General features: G+C 38.9%; 1 long non-coding RNA gene across 1 annotated transcript; it reads right to left on the reverse strand.

Moving 5' to 3' along the window:
• Nucleotides 1-12,428: 12,428 nt before the first annotated feature.
• LOC132069800 (uncharacterized) lies at nt 12,429-17,492 on the reverse strand. Its single transcript, XR_009417826.1, has 4 exons — nt 17,432-17,492; nt 14,510-14,858; nt 13,850-14,078; nt 12,429-13,775 (listed from the first exon to the last, which is right to left on the reverse strand). It is a non-coding gene; the product is annotated as an uncharacterized LOC132069800 (long non-coding RNA).
• Between the last annotated feature and the right edge of the window lie 8,942 nt (nt 17,493-26,434).

The raw sequence follows: 26,434 nt of genomic DNA on the forward strand, positions 1-26,434 counted from the left end.
TCCCATGCACTTATTCTGCTGTGAATCTGCTCTCAATGCCATTGCTCCACACCCAGATTTTGGGAAAATCTGTCAGCACTGGGGTACAGGTCTCCTGCATATGACTGGAAAAACTCTAGGCAATGCCAGTGGTGAAAATAGACCATCCTTCCTGTGACCCCTTTTTGCACTGAGCTGAGTGTAATCTTTAGAGGCACCACAGTTGCCGTATAAAGTGTGCAGTAAGAAAAGAGCTATGTTCTTATTGTTTAAGAAATTTAACTTCATAAATTGCAGTCCCTTTAAATATACAGACACATACACTAGAAAAACATTTTCTAAATGTCACGGCAGCACTACTTCTTTAGAAAGATGCATGTATCTTGTTCTGTAAAGGAAAGAGTGGGGAGGGAGCTGACAACTCATTACTCTTGTACAATAAAAAAAGGAATGCTGTATTACTTGACTGTGTGAGGTATTTTTAAACTAAAATATAATAGTTCACATTTTATGGCACTTCTCTCAAGTCAAAGTGAAGAGTGACAAGATTCTTGAACTTTAGTGAAAAATAAAATCCTGTGATGCTCTTACCTGAAGCTTCTTAGCCCTTCCACAGGTTATTGCCATCCCAAGGCTTGAAAGGAATAAAACAGGTAGGATTGGAGATGATTCATTCTGGTTTCGACTTGGCCATTGTGTGGATTCCATCCAGCACTTTTAAAGTTGCTTTGACAACTTCCCCATCTCCTAAACTCATAATTGAATGTTCATTCCGTGAAATATCAGACAATGTCACAGCACTGATTCTCCTTGGCTTGCATTTAGCACACCATGATGAGACCCAAAAAGCTCTGCTTTCACATAAATGAATGAGATTCATTGACCTTAAGTGAAATGGAAACAGACTCCATCTTTTAAGCCGGTGAAACACATGCCTGAATTCAGGACATCTTTGGTTGATCATCTCATCCTGCTGACCAGTTCCTAAGCAGAGCAACTTGGGAACCTGCATTCAGCTCAGCCTTGTAAGCCACAATTTTTGTCCCACAGGTCCCTTTTCCAAACAGATTGGAGGGTGAAAGGGTGAAATGCTTTTCTTCACCCACAAGATTCTTGTGGTAAAGGATAAGTTTATTCCCCATAATACAAATCTTAGTAGTTTTTGAAAATGATACATCCTTTATGCTGTGCTCTGATACTGCATTTTTGCAGCTGGTTTACAAGTTACTTCCCAGAGATAATTTTCATGGAGATTCGGTATTCAATTTTAAAATTATTTCACTGTCCCTGCTAATGCAGGAATGCTTCCCTGTCTTGCTCACTGCACTGAAGAGCATCCCATCCTAAAAGATGGACAAGTCCAGGTAGGATGTGTGAGACCAAGAATTTTGACAGACACCTCCCGTCCCTTTCCTAAATCTCTCAGTCTACTTGTCCAAAAACAGAGACTGAAAATTGTTGTTGTTAGACAGCTGCTCAGCAAACCTCCATGAAGTTAAGAGAGCTTTTCAAGCTGATTACACTGGCATATGAGGTCCCCTCCCATAAGCTGAGACAAAGAATCATTTCATCTGAATTTCCTTTCCAAATGGCCTGAAGCGCTCCCATTAGCTACTAGAAAGCTAAAATGGTTCTTAGTCTGATTCTGAGATTTCTTTTTTTTTTCTTTGCACATGTGCACTCCACTTAAAAATTCTGGAGTTCTGAACTGAATTGCTCTGCAATAGATTTGCCTACCTGTGGTGATAACTTCTGTCATGAACACGTGTTAAGGGTAGGAATTCCTCCATTTAAGTCCCAGTTGTGAGGATACTGATATTTTCTTTCCTCAGCCTTCCTGTTTTATTCTTAGACCAGACACATTTCTGTGACATTTGATTGCCTGAACATTATTTGTTGTCCATGACTGGACAACCGCCAGGTTGCCATTGTCCTCTGAGTAAATAACTTCAGATTTAATGAAAAATACACATTACAACAGGACCCAGTTCAGGAAAAAAACTTTCAAACATATAATAAAAAATATTTTCTTTTGAAACAAACCTACAGCAAAAATGGCCATTTTAATTTTGAACTTTCAAATTCAAAAATAAATAAAAATTACATTTGTTTTATATTTTGGAATAATTTATAGAATTAAAAATAGAGTAGCTTCTAAGATAAAAGTCCAAGAGTTAAAGATGAGGATGAGGACTCTTATGAGATTTTCCTCCACATTTACTTTCATATGATCCCATGGACTGAACCCCTGCTAATGTCAGAAGGGTGTTACTTATGCTATCTCTTCCCATTCAAAATTGATCTGAAAGGACCTAGAAATCCCTGCATAACAAAAACTGAAGCCTGGTCAGTGGAGACAAATGGGAGGTTTTGCTTCCAAGGTGTCCATCTGATCTGACCAAAACCACAAACAGGTGTATCCAAGGGAGAGTGTGATCTCTCAAATCAGCATTTCCTGTGGTGTTCCCATGCTCTCATTTTACTCAGTATAAGACTTTAATGACTCAAAACTCTGTTATGAATTTAGGAGGTTTACCATTAAAGAACAATGACCAGCTATTTAGAGCAACTGTTGGAAAGAAGCTGGATTGAGGAATTTTGTGATACATATGCTTCTAAGGCACATATCAGACATTGAGCATTGAGCTGCATGGCAGGGGTTTTTGCTTTTTTGATTTTTGCTTTGTCCTGTACATAGCATTGAAGGATAAATAATAATGAGTTGGAGAATATGTACAAGGTGGTCCATCATACCTTCTTGTTTCTAATTTTGCAGGAATTTCTCTGTAGAGTAAAATTTTGGTATCTGGTTCTTTTTTTTCTTTTAATAGCACTAGCAGCCATAGTGTTGTCCTGGTTACAATCATGCATGGGCTTAGAAATATATCACAGGAATTTTCAAGCATGAGAGCTATCCCATTGATGCAGTGGGGTGGTGGAACAAAGCTGTAACAGCAGAAAGTTCAGTAGCTGCCTTCTACTTATGCACTGGTTACATATGGAGATAAAGCAAAATTGTCTGTAACAACTTCAGACTCACAGTCTGTGTTTCTGTCACACTGTTTTCAGGTGTGACAGTTTTTAAAGGTCATATCTCTCTCACTAAGGGAAAACTTCTTTATGCCTTTTTCCTTTTAGTTTGTTGTAAGCCAAACTCAGACCCTGTATTGTTTACAGAGATGAGAGGCTGCATGATATGACAGAAAAACAAAGCTGTTATTTTTAAGATCTCAGCTCAGAGCAAGTTGACTCCTTGAACAAGATTATCCTCTCCTGTGATCTTTAAGAACACACAGCAAAATGCCTACATTTTAAATTCTAAGTAGCTTCATAACTTTTTTTCCTTTATTTTCCAGTACTTCAGAAGATATTTATTTCACGTCAGTTTCTGGGATTTCCCACTGCCTTCAATTTCTAGAATGTATGGAGAAGTGGATTGCAGTTTACATTTTAGAAGCCAGGAGTTATTGTGTTAGATTGCCTAAATAGTTTGCCTTGCTATCAGCACATTGGTTTCTAGGAAGCCATTACTGTTACAAACTGTTTCTGCAAGAAAAACCACATCTCCTTCCTTTTTCTCTCCTGGCCACCCACAGTGTGAAGGAAGCCCTGTGCTTTAAATAATGCTTTTCCCTGAGAGCAATGAAACAGCATATTCCCATATGAAAATCTGTCTGTGCCTCATGGGTTAGTGTCCATCACAAAGGCATCACTGCAGGATAATGTATATGCAGTGCCTGATAAAATTGTGAAGAAAATTATTCTGGCAGGTATTGAAAACACCTGAAAGACAACACAGTCACTTGTCACAGCCAGCATGGCTTCCTGAGAGAAAAGTCCTGCTTATCAAATTTGATTTCCTTTTATGACAAGGTAACCCACCTAGTTGATCAAGGAAGCCATTTGATGTCATCTTTCTGGATTTCAGTAAAGCTTTCAATATTCTCTCTCACAGGATCCTTCTGGAAAAACTGTCCAGCACACAGCTGGATGAACACATCATGTGATGGGAGAGAAGCTGGCTCATGGGTCAGGTACAAGGGGTTACAGTGAAGGGTGACCTCAGGCTGGTGACCTGTCACTAGTGGGGCTCCATCCTCCGCCCTGTGCTCTTCAACATCTTCATAAATAATGTGGACCCAGGACTGGAAGGGACACTAATTAATTTCACAGACAATACAAAACCAGAAGGAGCTGTAGATTCCCCAAAAGGCAGGGAGGCCCTGCAGAGAGACCTTGACAAATTAGAGGGCTGGGCAGTCCCCAGCTGTATAAATTTTAACAAGGGAAATTCCTGGATTTTACACCTGTGGTGGGGCAACCCTGGATTTACAAAAAAAACTGAGGAATGAGAGGCTGGAAAGCAGTGCCAGGAAAGGGACCTGGGGCTCCTGCTCAGTGGCAACCTGACCATGAGCCAGCAGTGCCCGGGCAGCCAGGAGGGCCAGCCCTGTCCTGGGGGCATCAGGCACAGCATGGCCAGCTGGGCAAGGGAGGGGATTGTCCTGCTCTGCTCTGAGCTGGGGTGGCCTCACCTCGAGTGCTGGGGGCAGTTCTGGGTGCCACAATAAAAGAACACATTAAACTATTAGAGAGTGTCCAAAGGAGGGCAACAAGGATGGTGCTGTAACCTCACTGCAGTTACAGCTTCCTCCTGAGAGGAAGAGGAGGGGCAGGCACTGATCTCTTCTCGCTGGTGATCGGTGACAGGACCCTGGGAACGGCCTGAAGTCGTGTCAGGGGAGGTTTAGCTTGGCTGTTAGAAAAAGCTTCTTCACCCAGACTGTGCTTGGGCACTGCTTGGGCTCCTCAGAGGAGTGGTCACAGCACTGAGCCTGACAGGGTTGAAGTTTGGTGTTTGTGATATGGTGTGAGTCCTGGAGATGGCCAGGAGCAGGGCTCGATGATCCTTGTGGGTCCCTTCCAACTCAGCATATTCTATGATTCAGGGATAATCAAGCAACAGGGCAAAACAACATAAATTTTGTGGAGTTGATGTATTTAATTTTGTTTTCACCACCAAAGATTAATTCATAGGAACATAAAAAGATGAATTTTATCACTTCTTCTGAGTGAATGATGACAAGAAAGATTGATGAAAAAAGGATTATGTCTATCCCAGGAAGGAAATGGAACATACCAGTGATTTGCTAACACCATACGTGTTCTTTTAAACCTTGCAGAGAATTCTCCTTGTCGAAATGCCTTTCTATATACCATGGTGTTTAAATTTTCTGTTTGAAAGGGCCTATTTTAAGTTGAATTTTAATTATTTTAAATAATTTTAGGTTCAATAAATAGAATAAATGGGGTTCCAATTCAATAGGAAATCTTTTTACAACTTTTCTATCTCATCAACATTTAAACTTCTTTTTGAAAATTTGCTTTTTGCCTCTTGATTCCACCAATTTTCCCTGTTTAGGAACAGAACGAAAATACTTTCTACCCACTTTTATTCCTGATAAAATCGAAACCTTGTCATATGAAAATTGTAAATGTTGTTCTGCAAAAACTCCTGTTCTTCATCTGCATTAGAGTCTTTTCCAGATTACATCTAAAGGTACAATTACTGCCACCCAGGCTTGTTTTTTAGTACTCTGTTACACCTCATCATCAGTAACACTCTTAATGCAGAATTCATGGGTGGATGGGGATGCAGTAGGTCTAATCTTTTCTCACCATCCTTCCTTCTACATGAGATAGCAATACAGTGGTCCTGCTCCAGTAACAGCTTTCCTTATTGTGTCGATCATCTCAGAGCACCACTGTTTCAAACACTGCAAAAATATGTAGAAAATACTTATTTCTATGTGTTTCTCTAAGATCAAGTTATGCTACCCTTGTTCTGCCATGTCCGTATCACCTGTGCTGGGATTGCCCAATGTGGGATGTTGTTTGTAACAAGGGCAAATGTTGGCAAAGGACATGCTTGGACAAACATCACTTGAGAACAAATCAGCCAAGAAGTGCATGTGGTCCATGACTAAGGCAATCTTTTCTTTGCTCACTGATTATACCTTGGAGTCCATTTGTTTACCTGTACCTTCAAATGCAGCACTGTGGTTGATCAAGGAGATATCCACCTATTTTAGAAAAACATGCCTGGATTATTCTTTTCTCTCTGATCTTCTGCAGCAGTAATTTCTCTATAGTGACAGCACTCCAGAATTTTAAAGCCCTTAATCATAATCAAGTTTTTTTTTTAATATTGGCTCACTATGAATGACTGAGTTATAAAACCTACTGTTGTTAATGTATTAGTCATGTTCTTGAAAACCAAGTGATGATGTCTATTAATGGCTTAGCTACAAAGTAAGTATTTTGCATTATTAAAACACTGGTACATATATTTATGGATTACTGTAACAATCAATAAAACAACAAAGTAAAGAAGAAAAGAAGAAAATGACAAGACAGAGCCATGAGGTTTTATTTATGTATTATCTCTGTCTCAAAAAACTAGCATGTCCTGTGGGATTTAAACTTTGAGCAGGAAAAAAATATATAAACTGGTTTTGAACACACAAGAAACAGATTTATAAACTGCAGAAAATGGAGTACATATCTCCTCATATTTCCAAAAAGACAAACTTACATTTTCTCTTATATGAATGCATCTATAATTCTGTTTGCATCAAGAGTTAATGGTGTAGGTAGAGGGAATGTCCCTTTCTATCACTTTTAAAATCAGTCTTCTGACTAAAAGTAAATTAAAAAATGAAATTATGAACAAAAAACCCAAACCCACAAGAACACATAATTCAGATCTAGGTCCAATCTTTTTCCATGGAAATTTTTACATTCAGAAGGTTATGCAAAACTGTCCTCTTTGGAAGTTTTAAAGTGAATTCTGTTTGAGTGTCCATGGTTAATAGATGTCCTCATACAGTAAAGAATAAAGCCATCTTGGGAACAAGCTCTCTTTTTTCTATTAAACAGTGCTTTATTCCATGGACAAACTTACTGACTAGACCAGCAGATGGTGGGTGTGAAATATCTGTGTTACATATCCTACTTTCTCTTCAAGAAAATAATAATTTGCATGAGTTTCTGGGATCTTTCACTTTTATAGATTTTAGAGACATTTATGAAGAGAGTGGAAATAACCAGAGTGCATCCCATCACAGGGCACATCTTCAACAATGGCAGAAAAGTACAACCATTAAATTCATTGTGTGAAGGAGAATTTTCTGATCATTTTAAAGGCTGAAAAGCATGTAATTATGACTGATTCTCATTTCAATTGCACTTCTCCTATATGATTAATATAAAAAATTGTTAACAAAATTTCTTGTCAGACACCTTGGCTGCAGGAAGGTGGAACCAATAGGCGACTTGTTGAACTTGGACTGGAAAAAGGTTCCACCTCATCACCAACTTGTTTGCAGTTTCTAAGACTTAACATCTGAGGTGACAGTGACTAACTTTTCTAGACTCCTGAGCTGTTGTACACTCTGCTTTAAAAATCAAGTTCACATTTAATCAGCTGCAGATATTAAGAGAACCCTGCTATAAATAAATAATTTATTGTGTCAATATCAAGCTCTTATTTTTTTCTTCTAAGCAAATTTGAAACATCTTGTCAGATTGGTGTGAAATTCACTCAGGAGAGTCAACAAACTGAATTCTCATAATTTGGGTTCAATCAGATGAAACACAACGACTCATGGTTTTTTACATTTACATTTAATTACTACTCCAGAAAGTGCTAAATTGGCAAAGGTGTGCTGCTGATTTGGGTAAATTTTATGTTCAGTGTTGAGCCCTCTTCAATGTTGCTATTTCATATTCAGATCAAATGTATTTTTCAACAGGATTTTTTTCCAGAAAATTATTTTTCCCATTCAGTCTCTTTTCTCTTTGCTACATTGTATCCTAAAGCATAAGCACTTGTAAAGGTTACTGAGGAAAATATAAGGCATAGATAGAAGGAGAAGCCTTAAAGGTTTCTACTGATTTGAGAGGTGTGTTTATCCTGTACTCCATTTTGGGGCAAGAAACATCTCTGATCCACCTAAAAACTTTCAGGCCAGGAGAAGTCACCATGCATGTAATCCCATTTGAATAACCAATATTCAAGAATTTTCAATCACATTAAGAATGGAAAGACAGAAAATTGGATCAGAGAAATAAAATAAAAATGGTTTTCTCTGAACAAATATGTCAGAAATACCATAATACCACAGGTTAGAAAAGAATTCAAGAGGAGAAAAGATGATTTGGAAGAACAGCACTTAAATTGCCTATTAATCCACAAGTTTTATACTGTGATATAGTCCATCCTAGGAATTTTTCATCCTGGGGCTCTTTGTGGTTAATTCATGTAGTTGCATGAAGGCTGAATGGCTGATTAATATGGAGAAACAGAGTAGGGTAGAGAGATTTTTAAAAATAGAGGGAAAGGAGGCAAAAGCTTTAAAATTACAAGGGAGGGTATAGGTGTCCAGAAGCAAGGGAGGGAGCAGGGAGGGGAAGGGAGGAAAGTGGAATTATTTATGAGACTCATGGATTGTCTTAAAAAATTAGCCAGCCTACTATTTCCTGAGAAGAACGTCTTGCCATAAGTAAGGCTATATTTTCTTTTTAAAAAAGGGAAATTAAAGGAAGGATAAAATTCTGCATCTGTTGAAGCATTGGTATCTGCATCATCAGGTCCAAAGGGACTAGACTCCAATGCATATTTTGGATATGATCATCATTATTCAAATGGTTATAAAATATATCTATATCTAGGGGATGAAATCTAGCTGATGAGGTGATACTGGAGTTCAGAGTTCAACTGATGATGTGTTAAGAATTTTAGCCTTAAAGAAATAATCTTTTCTGACATGACCAGTGTATATTAGATTATTTCATTCTAAACCTTTGCCAGCATTAAGTTAATACAGAACAAGGAAATGCAGGTAAAAGAAAATAGTTTCTGTCTTGACAGTCAACCCAAGAGGTCAGTAATTACCCTGCAAATTATCTATGAATTTCATCTACCTCCAATATAGTAAATTGCACCAGTAAGGTCGTTGGTTATAAAATTTTATGTTTCTATGAAATTACAAAAGAAAAACTAAAGAATAAAAATACCATTATATTTGAGTAGCTGATTTTTCTGCTTTGTTTATTATAAGAGCTTGTTTCAAATGCCAAACTTTAATCTTTCACTGATTTAAAAAAAGAAACCTGGAAAGAATAAAAAGGATTTGCATAAATTTAAAATGTGACTAGCAGGTACACTTCATAAGTGTATTAAAATGCTCTCAGTGTGTGTTAAACACAAATGTGTTACATTGTACTCCTGGAGAATCAGCTGCATTTGACATTTTATAAAGGCTTTGTTAGAATCCAGCCGAGCAATTCAACATTTAAATTAAACTATAGATAACGCAAGATTCTATGAACATTTCAAAGATCCTTTGCCCCTAACAAAGTTCACAACTTTTATGTGCTTCTCAAGTTGAAGTTTTGTTTACCATCCCAGTACTAAACATCATTAAATATGGACACTCTTGCCTGTTGCTGCCTTTGTTTGTGCATGCACTGTAATTTCTGTTTCTGTGTGTGTTCTCTGGGAATATACAAAAGGAAAACATCTCATATCAAGCACAACCCTTGACATGTACATCATATGCAGAATTTACCAGAAGCATCATAATAAGGATTTTTCAGCAGGAGCTTGTGCTGGACATTACAAGAGCAAAAATTAACCAAACAAGTACATCTTCTCTGATTTATATTACTTCTTTGCCAAGCATGAATCATAGACAGTCTATAGATTTTTAAAGTTCATATCATTTCCATCAGGCACCCAGTATACTTTTGTCATAAGGCAAACAAGTGCTGGTATTGCCACTGAATTACTGTACCTGGTCATGAAATCACTGTTCAAAAGGGCCACTAAAACAGTGAAAGGGGTTCTCAGGGGAGACACACAATGGGGAAACACAAAACAGAGAAAAAATAAACAAACCCCACAACATTTTATTTAATCACTTTGAAAAGAAGATTAAGGGGTGACCATATTCCCTCATCCAGGAACAGAAATTTGTTCATCTGTTCTGTTTTTAACAATGAAAGCAAAACTAATTTCCCTTTTTGGTTTTTTTTTTTTTTTTGAAAACTCAATAGCAGCTCTATTCCTGATCTCTGGACTGGATTTTTAGTTTTCTTTGAATTTTGAATTATGATTAATTCCAAATTTGTCATCTGTATTATAGACTAAGTGATTCCTGCAGTAACATTTACAGTTTTGGTCTAGAAGCTATTTATTTCTCTAAACTACAGCCCATTGGAGGTCAAAGTGAGTACTGTTTGGTTTATGAAATAAAAATTTATCCTCTGAGATAACCATGTATTCATTAAAATGTCTGAGAAAGCTCTCCCACAATGGGCCATCACATTTCTCTTTCCAATTCCTCTGGAATATCAAAGCTGATGGGTTGAAGAAAGCATTTGCTTTAAGGTTTGCACATGCTTCAGGCACACAGAGCCTGACTTTGCTGGACTTTTAGCATTTCTACGTGTATTTTTTGTAGGCTACACTAGTCTAGAATGTCTGCTTAGGGTTCTGTGCATATGCACACATACAGATGGCAAGTTGAAAGTGAGAATCACTTTAATTCTTAGTAAGTACAAAGCTGCTCTGTATTACACTAGGGTATTAATCTGTCATATGCAATCAACCTGCATAAACTGTGCTCTGAACTCAATCCTTCTTCACCAACTCCTGTCTTCACTTTAATTCTGTCAGCTGCAGGTAATTTAATAGCAGCTTCTCTTAATCACCAGAGTAATTTCATTTTGGAATAAGGAAAAGCTGTGGTAAGAGGCTTTTCCCACTTTCTTTGGTAAGCAGAATTAATTCTTTGGGTCTACACAATCGATTAAATGCCCATCATTGTTTATGGTGTTTCCTTAGATGGACTTTCAATCAATACAGACATCCCTTTCACCTGTGCTGCCACAAATCATGGCATTTGCTTCTAAATTTTAACCCTGAACAATGAACTGAGCATGGGAAACAGACAGGCTTCTATTTGGGAGGATAATTTGAGATTGAAGCCTTGTAAAGAAGGAGGATGGCACAAAAGGGCTTTAGGCAGGCTACAGTTCATGCCTACTCTACTGTCACGTGCATTTCTTTGGCAGAATTGCCAGGCAATAACCAAATGGTGAAGACCATAATGCAGGGGAAGATATTCTGTGAAGCAGCTTTGATTGGTACCACCTCAGCTCATTTGTCTCCTACAAGAGAGAAGACTTGGACCAGGGATGGTGTGGAACAGCTCCAGCCATCTGGTGCTCTGTGGAAATAGAGAATTTATCTGGCTCGTGTTGAGCTTCTCTGAGACGGACTTCAAGTGCTGTCTGTCATTTAGCAAAACTTTCTAAGGCTGCTAAATACATACTTCTGCTTCTTTTCCTTTTGCTTCCTCCACACCTCCATGTATGTGAATGTAACATTGCTCAGCACTTTAAATAATCTCCAGGCAGAGGTGCAGTTTGGATTTGGTTTGGTTTTTGCTGGGATCTGAGAGAGGCTGTTTAAATATACAGGAAACATGACTGAAAAGAAAACTTGACCAAAGATGGGTGTGACAAAATGAAAGGAGCCTTGGGAGTCAGATTTTAGCTCATTATGTCAGTACAGATTTCCAGCTGGAACTGTTGCTAGAAGCTCAATTTTTCTGTGAATTGTCAGGACTTTATGTATCCTTCTAAATGAAACAAAAGATTGTCAGGAGGATGCTGCTCCAATGTCAATTTTTTCTGAAGTAGCCTGTAATACCCCAAATTTTGATCAAATGAGTTCTAAGAACATAGCAATATTATGGCATCTCAACTGTCCTCTACAGTGGTGAATAAATTTGCTGAGATTTTATTTAAGCATTTAAAAAAAAATAAGGAGGATAGGATTTCTCAGTGGAGCAAGAGCTCCCAGGATGTCTGCATCCTTCAGTCTTTTATGCTCAGGACAGGCAATTCCCTTCCTACAGAAACTATTTATACACAAAATTTATTAATGAATGACATTAGCTTTGCTCACCATGTGTTCTAGCAGCAAAGGTGAGAAAAGCAGCATAGTCAGAAAGTGTAGACCTGCATTAATTGTGCTCCACATGAGTGCTTGTGTTAGCAGACAGCGAACGAGATATCTCACACATCTCTAATTGGTCTGCAGCCAGCGGCAGGGCCCGGGCAGACACAGACCCTCTGTTTCCAGCCCCTGAGCTGCGGCAGTTCTGCGCAGGGAGAGCCTTCAGCCTCTTTCCCAACCCTGCTATTAAAAAGTCTCTTTGTGCAACCCTGTGGTTTAAGTATTTTAACTTAAGGCCTAGGCAGAAAATATTCAGTAGTCCCCATCCTTTTTTTGTATATTTCCAACTTTTAATTCTTGACAGAGGATGATGTAATCTTACAATGTGATGTCAGGCTTAAATGATAAGTGTAGACTAATAAACGTAACATACTGATTTTTATTTTATTCATCTCCACCCTGCAATTCTAAAAACAATGATTAGTGATTAGAAAATAAGCTTATCATTGTTTTACTTATGGACCATAATTAATGAATCTGTTTTTTAGTGAATAATTGCAGTAATCAACTGGAAATAATAGTAGAAGCACACAGTAAATAGGTCAGATTAAGTAAAATTTTAAATGTATGTTCCAAGATGTCTCTCAAACAACTTCTGTCTCATGGGTTATATGGCATTTCCATGCTGACTCATATTTTCTTCTCTTCATGTTTATGTCTGAAATTCAAACACAGGTTTATGATAACCTCTTTGGGCAATTAACTCATTCTTAATAGAGACAACTCCCCATTTGCAGGGGTTCCCTCTTCTTCAGTATAGGAATGTGTATAAAAATATGAAATAACAGATTTTATGATTCTTTTTGAAGGTGACTGATTTTTCTTCTCTGCATATTCCAACAAAATAGTGAAATACTCTTGTGGTTTTACATGTTAGCATAAAATTAATACATCTTCAATTTGCCCACAGTAGAAATTTAGAAGATGTAAAATGAACTTCCACATGTGCCAAAAGCTACTGCCAGGCACCAGTGGCAGTCTGATGAGTACATAAAATTACTTTGAGACTGATGTACACTTAAACATAATCACTGACTCTTCAGACAGACTTTTTGTGGACCTCTGTTTGAAACAAACAAAAAAAGACAGAAAAATGAGAGTTTTCCCTCAAGGGGACACATCAAGGAAAGGAAAACAGCATTTGCTAGTACTGGCTGATCTTAAATCAGCCAAAGAACTTAAAACATGCCAAGTAATGCTGGACAACTTGATTTTTAACTCGTAAGCCTTGAAAAATGACAAAACCAGAATTTAATCTGCATGTTGGTAACCTTTAGGTTAAATCAATTATCTGGATTAAATTTTTGCAGTTTGCTAGGGGGTATCATGCCTCTGCCTTTTGTAAGAGCTTTCTTTTTTCATTCTTAAAGATTTGTGTAAAAATTATTATTTGAGCTTTTTGGATTTTGCTGTCACAAGCCTCAGTTAGCATGACTGCCCCTACAGTTTGCTGCTGATTTTATTAACACCTTTCAACTGCTCCCAAAGTTTTCACAATTTTTGAAGCTTACCCACAGTATGTAATAAAGCAAAAGTGCAGACATCCTCAAAGTAGCATTAACCCAAGCTATTATTTCTTCAAGGTCTATTATTCTCTGGTCAAGAATCTTCACAGTTCAGAAGCAGAGCTTGCTGGTGTAGAGCCAGAACTCACCCAAGGCAGCATATCCTGCGACTGGAGCTGGATCAGACCATGCCAGAACAACAACTGAAAGATACCAAGCACCAATGAGCCACAGCAACTGTCAGTAAATTCTCAACATGCTCATGGGCATTATTTACCTTCTTGTTCCCCTTGTTCCTGTCAGCAATGCCTGTTGAGTGGCATGAAGAATTGCTTGGGATGCAAGCTGCCTTTCCCAGGGCAGCTAATCCTCATCCAGGCACCAGAAATCTCTTCCTCTCTTCTGATGTGGTTTGGTTTGTTGTTTTCATGTTTTAGGTCTCTATTTATCCACAGGTAAGTGTATTAAACCCTAATTTCATAACCTCAGGAATTAAAGTAAACCATCTGTGGGAATGATAGGTAGGAAGAAAATAAATTGCTAGATATCAACAGTTCTCTTACATATTTGTCCCCTAACCTTATTAATATCAACTAATGCTGGAGATGCAACAACCTGGTTTTTATTTTGTTTGTTACAAGGCATCATTTTCAAAACTATTTGTAAACTCTTATTCAGTCATTTGTAAACACTGACAAATCAGAAGTTGCCTACTCTGAAGGACAGAGCAGGAAGATCTATTCGATGGTTGCAGTTGCAACAAACACCTCAGCAGCAACAAAAAAAGAGGAAACAAAAGGAGTCCCCAGCAATTTAATTCTTGCAACAGAAAGAAACAATTTTCCTCTCTTCAGAAATTCATGATGAGGTAGCTTCTGCAAAGCTCCCCACCCACAGCAAAGCTCCTTGCATCAGGAAAAACTGAAATCTTGTTAACCTGTGCTAAACATAGTCTGCTTCAATGGGAGGCAGGAAGGGCTTCTAAAGGCACAAATGCCATCTCTACAAAGCTCTCTCCCCAGGCTGCTGAGGTCCCCAGGTTAATACATATAAATAGTGCTTTTGATTTATGATACAGACAGCTGTAACAGATGAATGGCTTTAATTTACCAAGCCAAAAAAAATCAGCATTTCAAAAAAAAATTCTTTCCCTGCCACTGCAACTGAGAAGGCTTAGTGAGGCTTATGTGAGCTCTGCAGCAGATCCATGACCCAGAGGAGCTGTGGCTGGCCACACCAAAAATGATGGCTGGTTCCTGTGTCTGTTAGTAAAGGTGTCACATATCCTGCAGAGGGAATCAGAGAACACAGTACATAAATCCCTGATAGTATTTTAAATATCTGTTTGAAATGTCAAGTAGAGGAATTTGATTCAAAAATCAGCCTCTCTTGTCCCTAATTAGTCTCACCAAAATCTTGCATGGGAGATGAAAGCTGGAGAGATATTTTTTCAGTTCTTATAGCTTTTACCAGCTGTTTTTTGGAAAATACTAAGCATTCTTAAATCCATTGAAATAAACCAGAATTCTTTCAATTGCAAGGATAAAGGGCACATATGAAATGCTGCCTAAAAATCTGACAGCTTTACAAAGCAAAGGCACCAGATGGATAACCCCTGGCTATATCCAGCCTCAAAGGAAAATTCTCCTGTCCACTGGCCTGTTTCCATCCCCCATGCTCTGAAAGGTAATCAGGTGAAGTAAGGAAATCATCTTTATCCTGCTTGCTTTTCCCACTGGCAGTGCTCACAGCCTGTAAGCACACATTGATCTGCTGCAGGCTGTGTCACCTGAGATATGTGAGTACCCATTCCTAAGCAGCTTTGAGCAGATCTATCTGCAACTCCTTGTGTTTCCCATTTTTTGTTTGAGAATGCAGTGCTTCGTCAGCCCGATGTGGTTTGGGGTTTTTTCTGTGATTACCTTCAGATGTCTGCCCTCCCCCTATTCCAGCTGGAGTTTAGAAGCCACAATCACCAGCAGACCCAAGGGCTTTCAGTTTGTCTCTGCTGCAGTTTCTCAGTCACCAGAGCAACAAAATATCAAAGCCCTCATTGTGTAAAACTACCAGCAAGAGCAAACAATCCAGTGTTCTTTTCCCAGTGGTGATACTGTGGAGTTGTGATTCCTGAGGTATCCTTGGCAATATTATTTTATGAGAAGACATAGCATGTTTAACTAGGAAAGCACTTGATTCTTCTCAAATGAGAGGACGCCTAGGAGGCCTTTGCTGCTTTTCTTCTTTTGTTTCCATCAAGAAAGATAACAGTGACAAAAGTTGAGCATCTTAACATTGCCAATCTTACTAAATACATTAACTTCATTTATTAAGCTCTCCACAGATGCTTAGTTTATTATCATATATCAGTCCCAAGCCACTTAGAATCACAAATTAAAAGATTGAGTCATCAGTGCAACTTCTAGTCACAAGATTTGGTTTTAATTTTTTTGGCAGGGATCACAGGATGATGCTATTAAATATGGCCATGAAGAAAAAGGACATTTTCATGTCCTTTTAGACTTGCAAATTCTTCTTTATTGCAAAAGAGATACTATGATAAAGTAGTAGGCATTTGAGACTTTTTCTCAGATTTTTTTTTTCTTAAATGGTATTTGTAATCATTACCTCAGTTCCAGGTATGGGATACAGTTTCTTATAAAATTTAAAATTTTCTTTAAAAGTTCTTAGTCTGACAGAGTCATTTGACGCTGAAGCAGGTACTTAAGGGTGCACAGTCCCACACAACTTTATTTGCATCATTCCAGTTCAAAGTTTGTGAATGAAAAGGTCAATGTATAGCATATTTTTGTTATTCTTGCAAGTGACCAATAACCTAAAATTTTTTAAAAATTGAAACCTCACTGCAGAGGAAATAGATCTGCTCTATAATCTTCACAGTGAATCTGGGTTTCATTTTACTACACTGGTTTAATAGCTTATTACAGCAATCCAGCTGGTGTTCCAGGAATAGATCACTTTGCTGCTATGAGTGGGATTTTTTTTGTTCTCACATTTATCAAATATTCTGGCCAGCTGGCAATCTTTGCTTACTTGGCTCTATACTACACCAGTCCTAGTGAGTGCAAATAATCTATAAAACCTTGATGTGGGGGATTAGATGGGTTCTAAGAGGACATCTGTGAAAACATGGGTGAAAACCTTGGAGACTTGTGCAGACACTTGCCAATGGTGTGTCTGCTGCTTTTCCACATGGCTGTGAATTATGTAATGACACAAAGTAATGCACTTGCCTTTGGAGAGACAGAGAAAATGAATTGAAAACACATAATTAAACTGCACAGGAATATGATTTTCCAACATGCAGGATACTATGCAAAACCTGCCTATAAAAACCAAATTAAATACTTTTTTCCCCCCTACTTTTAGTTTTCCATCCAGAGCAGAGTTGGGAATATTCTTTTCAGAGGTTTAACTGGTACTTTGGCATTCTGCTCTGTCGGCCCAGTAAATATCAACCTCTAAGGAACATGATAAACATGAGAAATTTTGCTAAACTGGGTATAAAGAATTTTACCAGGAAGTATAGTGAAACAAAAACCAAACACAAAAAAACCCACAGTCTGGGCTACTAAAATAACTGTTGAAGAGAATAAATATTTTTGGCTTACTTATTACTTTTCATCCTTATTTAGAACACTAACAGGTGAGGATTTTTACTAAATGAAGGAAATTATAAATGTATTAGTCTCACAGTCCGAAGCAGTGTTATAAAGGTCTAAACCTTCATAAAAACCTTTAAATACATTAGTGGTGCACCTAAGTGAGATTTTGACTGAAAAGAAAATAGAAATATGTTGTCATTACAGTGCAATCGCTCCATGTTGCTTGAGTTTCCTACCTCTTTGATGGCTCTCGTAGTCAGCTCCTCTAGGCACTGACTCTTCCTGGTCCTCACAGCAGCAACTGACTCCAATTCCCACCAATCCACTCTTTTATAACACTTATTCTCATTGGCTACAGGTGTGGCCTGTTAACATCAGGCCTGCTCCCAATCTTTAGTAATTGTCTCAGCTGCAACTCTTTAGGGGATAAGATTACTTTCTATACTGCCTTTATTTACCCATATTCTATTCCGCTACAGAAATATACTGATGAGCATCACAAATTGACCTGTCAGAAGTCTAGAAAACTTCCACATAAGACTCAGGTACTGTTGCATAAAGGAGAAATGAAAGCTTGAAAGGGAGGAATTCAGTTCAGCAACGAGAGTCTGGCTTTAAAGGGTTTATGTGTGGGTGTCTAAGTTCACAGCACAGGCTGTAGGTGCCAGGCAACAGAGCTGGAAAGCATCCCACGGACAGTACCCACCAGCATCACTCAGCTCTCACAGCACAGGTGCCAATCACTCTTATTCTGCACCCTGAGGGGTCCTGCCTGGCCTGGCCCTCCCAGCCTGAAGGACCTGGAGCACCTTTAGCTCTGCTGTCACACCCACCAGCCCTGCCTCCAGCCAGGGCCAGCAGTGATGCAGGACAGCAGAGCTCCCAGCTGTTCTGACAACCCAGGATTTTGAACTCTGCAGTAATAGGTGGTACAACTCTGCTGAGCTCTACTGAGAACACAAAGGTTTCACCCATTAATGGTCAAAGCTCAGCAGGAGTGCTCCTGGGGCTTATGGTTCCACTCGAGGGCAGCCCAAATGAAACTAGACACCTTGGTTTAAGGAGCTGAATTTCTTTCTGGATGAATGAATGGTGAATTGAATTTCTCTGCTGATTTTCATTGCCCAGAACTTTTCTTAATATAGCACCAACCTGACCACGAGGAGATCCCAAATGTGTCAAATTTTGGAAATAAATTCCCACTCTACCCCACCAATAATGTCCAAACATAATACTGAAAAATATGCAGCGGGAACTGAACCGGTGTTCCACTAATTGAAGCTTAGGAGCATGTGTAACATATGGACAGGGTAATTAGCAAGTTAAAATGTGCATGATAAAAGATGATAGCCAATAGAGAAGGCATGATGCACTCTGTATGGCACTGAATGCACTCCATTAAGAAGAGGAATATAGCTCAAATTTGGTAGTTAGACCCTACTGTGTGCCCTGTCAAAAATGTTATGCTTGTCCATCACACTGACAAGGCTCTGAATAAAAATAACCTGTATTAAAAAGAGGCAGTGATGAAGTAAATTGTGCTGATAGGGAGTGTTAAAAATGCCTCATCTCTAGAAGAAATGGGTTTGGAAACAGGCTTACTGTGGTTGCCAAAGGAAGAGCTGCCTTTAGGTTGGGAGGCATTGACTGAGCCTCCAGAAGGGCCAGGACAGCTCACGTGCTGCTGGGGAGGAAAGGGATGTACCCTGAAGAAAATCACAATGTTTGTGAACACCCTGCTTGCTTGAAAGCTGCTACAAACTTTGTTTTCTAAAACAAGCCAAAGTAAAAAGTGAATTAAGCACTTGTAATTTCCAAGACTGTGCTCACACTGCCTGATGTCAGTCAGTCCTTGTACTCATCATCTATGGAATATAATTCAACAAAAATTCTTGAGATCAGACAGGTCCAGTTTGGGTTATGTCATAGACCCACTGACCAAAGAGACCAAACACCCAGATGTCCAAAGAGATGCTGCCTGAAAGCCTTTCTGAATCCCTCCCCTCGTTCTTCCCTGCCAAGCTGCCAAACACTTTGTGTCCTCTCACCCCAGCCATGGGTGCACCAAGGGTCCTGTGTCCTTGCTGCCAGCCTCCCAGAGATTTGGCTGTCACCCTCCAGGGGCATTTAAACACAGCAGTGGGCTGCCCAAGGGGGTCACCCTCCCTGGCAGCGTTCAAGAAATGACTGGATGTGGCATTGGGTGCCATGGCCTGGCTGGCAGGGTGGCAATCGGCCAAAGGTTGGACTCAGTTACCCCAGAGGTCCTTCACAACCTAAATGATTCTGTGATTTCCCACACTGTTGGTGAACTTCAGCAGTCTGCAGGTGTCCACAGCGCAGGAGCTCCCTCAGAAGCAGCCAGGAGCACCTGGAGCTTGGTAATTCTTGATAGGTCTTAGGGGAGCTGCTGGCAGGGAGACTGAGGTACCTTTTGTCCCTGTGAGCTGGGCTATCTCCCAAGCAGCAAGATGTATTTGGATATTTTTCTCAGAATAAAATATATATAGTTTCATTAATGGATGAGTAATAATCCTAAATTTCAGCTTTACTGAAGTGCTTGTATCACCTGGGGCATAACAGATATTTTGCAGGGATTTTTTTCAGTGTCATCTCTAATGACATCTCTAATGACATCCACTCTATGTCTTGTACTGTTTCATGACTCCAAAGAAATTATGAATATGTTTTAGTATTTCTTTTCAATCTTCCTGCATAGTGGAAGAGAGCAAATGCACACAAAAAAAAAAAAAAAAAAAAAAAAAAAAAAAAAAAAAAAAAAATCTGACCTTCTTAAAAATCTAAACCAAAATTAAATTACAGAATATGGTTTTAAAATCAAATTAAAGGGGACGATAAATGTTAAGCTAATATAAAAGAGACTAGGAATATCTTTAGAAAATAAATGGTTTTTATTGTCTTTAGGATTTTCTTTTTTGCCTATTAAGTATGAACATCCCAAATGTATGCTATGATGCATTTCTCCCCAGTCCTCACTCCAAAATAAAGAATTTTCCATGTTATGTTGGGCAGTAGGTTTTGTTTATTTAAAGGAATCTGGGAAAGCTGTTTTCATAAATTGCTCCTTTTTGATAGCAAATATAATGTACAGAGCACTACCAGGAAACTTAACAATCTTTAAATTTTAGCAGCATCCTTGCCACTAATAATCCTTGCCACTCATACCACATGCATTTTGTCCAATAATTCTTTAGAGTCATGTTCATCTACGTACTTTCCAACTGCACAAGTAAATATTTGCCAGAAATAAAAAGGAAAGGAAATGTTTTGGCCCACCAACAGCCTAACCCTAATGGACCAATGATCATTTGAAATCTTATAGAACGTGTCTTCCTGGTTTTCCTTGCTTCTTGCTGTTCAGTGCAACTTATAGAGGGGAATTAAAAAAAAAAAGACAAATTACCATTAAGCCAAAAATTAAATATTGATCCAAGTGGAAAATCGCTTTAGCTCTGTTTGTGAAGAAAGAAGCAAGATTTTCTGCCAGACAAAGGACAGGTCAATGTTGGGAATCAGCACAGGCTGCTCAGTTGAACTATTCATTGAAATAATTACATCTTCAGGGGATTGCATTTATCTATGAAGAACATGACAATCTCTGAATTAAATGTAAATTTCTTAGAACAGAGGATAGGTACTTTCAGCCTACAAGAGGGTGATACATGAAATGCAAAGAGAAACCAGTATGTCTTTGTCATTTTTCCCGTTTGTAGTTTTCAAGTATACTTATTTTGTCTACTGACATTTTTTTATAAAATAACATCATCCTCAAAGCATTAAATGAGCTTTGAAATTCTGTAGTTTAAACTTTTCTGTAGTCAGGACTATTGTGACAGAGGTTTAGGGTTTTTTCCTTACTGAGAGGTTACCAAATCTCATATTATCAAATATATCCCATCCACTTTAGATAAAAAATACTTACTATTTGGTCTGAATTGCCAAGATGTTGAAGGGCATTGATGTGTGAGAGAACTGAAAACAAAAATTTAGTCCAAGCAGGAAAGATAACAAGTTTTATTGTTATAAACAATAAAAAAACTTTCCCCCAAAATACTTCATAATGTTAACAAATAAAAAAATCTCTTCTTTTGCAATTTTTATGTGCCAGAAATATGTATCAGGGATAAAGTGAAAGCATGAGTACTCTCTCTAAAAGCAGGGACATCTTGTAAAGCTTAGACACAGATCTGACGTTCCAGAGGCCAAAAACTGGAATGTGTCACTTTTGTGGACTGGGACTATCAACAAGCAGGCTTTTCTTATTTTTTATCTCATTAGCTAAGAAAAATACACATATTGCATAGTCTAGTCTCTGAGAAGTTTTAGCTAACTGTGCTTTCTCCTTCTGTAATACATTCCCTTCCAAACATTCTGAAGCTTTTTTTAGTTATACAAAAGACAAAGCACCAATGTCTTCTACAGTATACTGTGAAGATGCTGATAGGTCTGAAGTCCCTAAGGTCAGTTAGAAAATCTGTTTATTTTTAGCTTGTACTGCTCATTAAAACATATACACAATTTTTAATATACACATATTTTTTAAGCTTTTTTCCATCCTACTCCTTTTCCAACATTTATTTCCTCAACCTTTTCATTTACGTGGTTAAATTCACACACAGGACTGAATTTTCAAATTGTTTTATCATGGTTTCAGCTATGTGTCTCCCATTGACTCCTTAATGAGAGCAATCTTGAAAAAATTCCCTAATAGTTTTATAAAAATGTTGCCTTCTGCTGCTTTCTCTCTCTGAGTGATGAGTGCTGTGATTGCAGGGGTGGGAGGTAAGAGACAGATAATAAGAAATTTCAACTCAAAGTATCTTGATGACATGTGAAAGATGAATTGAAAATGCTTTAGTTTAGAAATTAGTTTTCATGGCTTTTAAGGTGATGGATGAGATGACTTTGAACTGGATCTACCTAGCAGTGGTCACTGTGCTGGAGCAGCAGAAGGCATGCAGGGTGAGGGTGGGCGTGCTGCACTCCAGGGTTATCCACCCATCTATTTAAATACTTCTGAACAGCTAAAGTTATCACATTGATAGGATGTAAATACAGGTAAATGGTATTTTGCAAAAATATTCCTTTTTATAAGAAAAGGGAGATCTTGTTATAAATTGAACCTGCTGCAGCTTTTAGGCACCAGTTCCAGGAGGACAGGGTAGATAAAAGGCAGGCACACATGGGGAAGATGAGAGGAAAGGAAAAGTGGTGAGTGCAGGGGTGGACATCAAAGGCAACCCCAAATCCACAAGAGCCTCAGGGAAGAAACTCATCTGAGGCTTGGCAGAACAGGGTTCAAGTCTTTGGTCTTCTGGTTCAAATAAGTTTGTACTTGGATTCCCCATGTTACTTGGTTGTACTCAAACACTTTTGCTCTGTATGAAGGAGAGCCGGGGAAGGGCAGGCCAAATCAGTGAAACCCTCACACCCTTGTGCTTCTCTGTGATGTGCAAGACCCTGCAGAGAGCTTTGCTCTCAGCTGATCATTCTGAGATGACATAGGAATCAGTCTCTCTGTCTTTCATTTTTCTCTTATGAAAAGCTTTTAGAGGTTCATCCCAATGTGGATTAGGATTTTTTTTTGTTTTGTCTTGATAACTTTATCAGAGTGGAGAAAAGCTTGTCCACATAGTTTTATGCGCAAGTATTTAATTTTCACCTCAGGACTTTAATATCACTCAGAAATCGGAACTGGAGATCCAGACTCAGATACATTTCAGGTCACTCTGAAATTAAGCTAATTATCTTGATGAATATTTAGTTAAAGATCATTAGGTTTGTTATAAATTATCCTACACTTTCATTGTGTGGAACAATGAAATTTTTATTGCTTTCCTTCCAGTCAATTCTATTTTCAAAGCCTTGCAAATTAATTTTGGTTCTGCCTTTTAGTGCTAAAAGTTTACAGGAAGCAACAGTGAAAAGGAAGAATCATGCCTGGTGTTTTCACTGTCAAAGTGCAACAGTCAAGCAGGGATACTGATGGAGATCCCCATTTCCCTGCCCCAGCTAGGTGGCATTTTGGCAGCACCAGGGCTCAGGCATGGCTGGTGATGCATCCCCAAGTCTTGTATTGTAACCACACCTAATGAGGCAGCTAACTCAGACTTCTGCTTAAAAGTAAGGTCAATTATGTTTTAATGACATCCTCAGGCAGCCCATTCTACTGCTCGTCTGTATTTCTGTAACTGGAATGCTTTCCTAAATGTCTAATTAGAACCTCCCTTACCACAACCTAAACCCCTTGCATTCTTTTCCAAAATGCCTTATTCCTTCCTAAAAACAGCAGCCTGGCTCTCTTTCCCAAATCCCTTCTTGCTTTTCCAGATATATCAAAGTAACATATACGACACCACAGGATTAGTTTTTTCCAGACTTAGTGGGTGCCAATAAGGCAAATAGTTGTGGCAAACCTTGTTTGTCCAGTGCTTCTCACCCACTGCAACATCCTGGTCTTTCCCAGCAAGGCAGGAAAGTGACTGCCTGTATTGGAATGCCAACCTAGTGCTGAAGGCTCAGAAACACAGGTGAGACATGTCCGGACTAATACAAGCAAGCAAATTACAAGGGCTTTTATCTTTTTTCCTTTTTCCCTGAAGTGTTTTGGGCTATAAACTGCTGGCAGCACATACCACTATATAATGATGTTGTGGATGCTTCCACCATGAGATACATTTTTGTATCCTTGAGATGTAAAGTCTGTTCTGTATTTTGTGAGTGGGAAACATCTCAAGGGATTCTGACAGAAGGGTTTTCCTCCTGCTATCTTACTCAAACGTTCATTTTCCTGTACCATAATTTGGAATTGGTTCCTGTGACATTCTTCCACTTCAAATACAATTAGAGTACAATCATATTATCTTCCTATCATTTGTTGAGTATTATGCTGTCATTTGACCTAAAGTGGCTATCTAAGACTGAGATCTCAAACACAGGTGAAAAGGCCAGGGGAGGAAATGGCAATCTGACTGCTGGAAAGATAACACAGTAATTTCTTACACATACTTTAAAAATAGTGGTTGTAGCATCAGTTTTAATGGGACTTAATCTGATCAGAAAGAGAAGTTTAAAAGTACTTATATTCAGGAATGATAGTGTTCCAATGGATGGGGTATTCTTCTTTCTTTCTTTCTTTCTTTCTTTCTTTCTTTCTTTCTTTCTTTCTTTCTTTCTTTCTTTCTTTCTTTCTTTCTTTCTTTCTTCCTTCCTTCCTTCCTTCCTTCCTTCCTTCCTTCCTTCCTTCCTTCCTTCCTTCCTTCCTTCCTTCCTTCCTTCCTTCCTTCCTTCCTTCCTTCCTTCCTTCCTTCCTTCCTTCCTTCCTTCCTTCCTTCCTTCCTTCCTTCCTTCCTTCCTTCCTTCCTTCCTTCCTTCCTTCCTTCCTTCCTTCCTTCCTTCCTTCCTTCCTTCCTTCCTTCCTTCCTTCCTTCCTTCCTTCCTTCCTTCCTTCCTTCCTTCCTTCCTTCCTTCCTTCCTTCCTTCCTTCCTTCCTTCCTTCCTTCCTTCCTTCCTTCCTTCCTTCCTTCCTTCCTTCCTTCCTTCCTTCCTTCCTTCCTTCCTTCCTTCCTTCCTTCCTTCCTTCCTTCCTTCCTTCCTTCCTTCCTTCCTTCCTTCCTTCCTTCCTTCCTTCCTTCCTTCCTTCCTTCCTTCCTTCCTTCCTTCCTTCCTTCCTTCCTTCCTTCCTTCCTTCCTTCCTTCCTTCCTTCCTTCCTTCCTTCCTTCCTTCCTTCCTTCCTTTCTTTTCGGGATTAGGATTATTGTATTAGAGCTCATGCCCCATCTTTGACAGAAGGGACTAAGGACAAACCCCCAGTGGTAGCACTGGTGGGAGCCCAGTAAGTGCCTGTAGCTGGAAGAGCTGCTGGGAAGCAGCTTGTGGAGAGCACTGCTTCTTTTTTAATGCCTTATGGAATTTTCTAGCACACAGTCTGGCTCTTTTTGTTATCTGCCAGCAGATCTCTGAATGCATGACCCATAGCAAAATCTACTTACAGGGTGAAAAACCTGACTATCAGTTAGTGTTAAGCTGATTTAAAAAAAACAACTAAAAACCCAAAACAACAAGCTAGTGCTTGGGGAGAGAGAATGTTGTCTTTGAGGGCTTTTTTTTTCCCCCTTTAAAATCAGTCTGAGCATTAAATTAGAAGGCGCAAGTGAAAGAATGAATATTTACAGAAAAAAATAATGGAAAGATTCCTAGAATAATTCAAACACATTAGTTGTGATAATTAACCATTAAAGAAAAATACTAGTAGCACCACAAATTAATAGCATTATAAATATTCATAATTCAAAGCCTTTTAAAACAGTTTATTGTGCAGAATACTAATTTAAATCTAACCCCATTTTAAAAATCAGAATATTCAGTCAGGCTTAAAAATGAATATGTAATATTTTTTAGAAACAGGATGTGCAGACTCAAATGGCATACATTTAGCCTTCTGGAATGAAGTTTCTGTAGCAGTCCAGAGAGTATCACTGTGAGGGGAAGGTTTGTAGAAGTGGCCAGAAGAATCAGACTAGGCCAGGTCTGTCCCCACCAAAAGGAGAGTACAATGGTGATCTTAGAAATTCATCCCACCTGGGGTTTTTCCAAGAGGTGGGCATGGACCTGAGATGAAAAGGGATGTGGTGCCCATGTGTGTGTCACTGTCACTCAGGTTTGGCTTTGTCTCTGAATTCAGAGTTGATTGTGTCCCAGCCAAAGCCCTTCCCTGGGGCTCTGGCACCCCCTCTGACATCCCAACACACAAGCAGAATGGAATAGGAATATGGTGAGACAAGCATTTGGTGAGGGACACATCTGGCTGTACTTGATGGTGAGACCTGCTAAGGTCAAAGCCTAAAACCCAGGTCCTTGCCCAATGCAGGTGGAGCAGCATCAAGAAGAGAGCACATCCTCCTGTTTGGAATAGCACCCAATGAGCAGTAAAGGAGAGCTCCTGCTCCAGCAGTGAGATTTTCCCTGTGTCTCAACATCACCTGAGAAAGCCTCCACATGGGGGTCATCTAGCCCTGCAGTTGAAGAAAACTTGCTGTCTGGAAAGGGTCACATCCTGCTATTTATCTTTTATATGTATGAGTGTTATTGTTTATCAATTGATCATATGGAAGTATTGATTGTAGATTGTTAATATATCAGGAGACCTTCATGGTTGTTATACAATTTGTATTTGTTAGCCTCCTCATAGCTATTTAGTTGTTTTAGTAAATCCACA

This window comes from Ammospiza nelsoni, chromosome 2, assembly GCF_027579445.1.
Source record: "Ammospiza nelsoni isolate bAmmNel1 chromosome 2, bAmmNel1.pri, whole genome shotgun sequence".
Classification (NCBI taxonomy): domain Eukaryota; kingdom Metazoa; phylum Chordata; class Aves; order Passeriformes; family Passerellidae; genus Ammospiza; species Ammospiza nelsoni.